The following is an 838-nucleotide window of genomic DNA, read 5'->3' on the forward strand; positions in this document are numbered from 1 at the left end:
TGAAGTGTGTAATTTTATTTTTGTCTGTGTACACAAATAGTATTCTAAATAATTATGTTTCCATTTTCAGCTTCAGTATATTTTCTGGTGAAAAAGTCAAAAATGAAAATATCCAATAAGTGTCTATTATTCAAAAGAAAAAGCATAGAAAAATAAATTAATAACTATAGGAGATATTTACGGAAAGCCCCTTTTCGACAAATCAAATAGCAATTTAATTTACGTGTACAATATTGATGAGACTAATTATAAGTTATTTATAGCCTTTTAAAATGTTTTAATTTTTAATTTTTATTTATTTTAAAGGTCCCGGTGCCAGTTTTTCAAACTTTCCACAATTCTATAAAATTCGATAATTAAATTTTATATTTTAGTTGCCACCTCAATTATAAGAATTTTCACCTAATTTACTACCCGATACTTATTTAGGGGGATTGATAGGGTGTAGCTATTGTATCGAATAAAATGACTTTACGGAAATAATTCTCATGCTTTGTAGAAATAAATTTAGTAAGTTGACAGTTAAGTTATTGAAAAGCCAAAAGTAACTAGTTGAGTTAAAACGTTAAAATTAAATTAACTTTTAAACTTAACTTTAAATTTTTAACTCGTTAATGCTCAGTGTACGGGCCGGGTACGAAACAGAAATAGTCCGTGCGCCCGGTCACCAGAATTCTTCGTGCGCGCTCTGTACCTACACACCGATCGACCTGTGTTGTATGTATGTATTTATGTATAGCATTCAACAGGAAGTGGCCAGGTTCGCCGAGCAAATCCTGTGAGTGCTAGAGTGTGGGTGAGTGTGTAAATGTGTGTAATTATGTGAGTGTGTGCTTAA

The sequence above is a fragment of the Acyrthosiphon pisum genome, chromosome X (assembly GCF_005508785.2).
Source record: "Acyrthosiphon pisum isolate AL4f chromosome X, pea_aphid_22Mar2018_4r6ur, whole genome shotgun sequence".
Lineage (NCBI taxonomy): Eukaryota > Metazoa > Arthropoda > Insecta > Hemiptera > Aphididae > Acyrthosiphon > Acyrthosiphon pisum.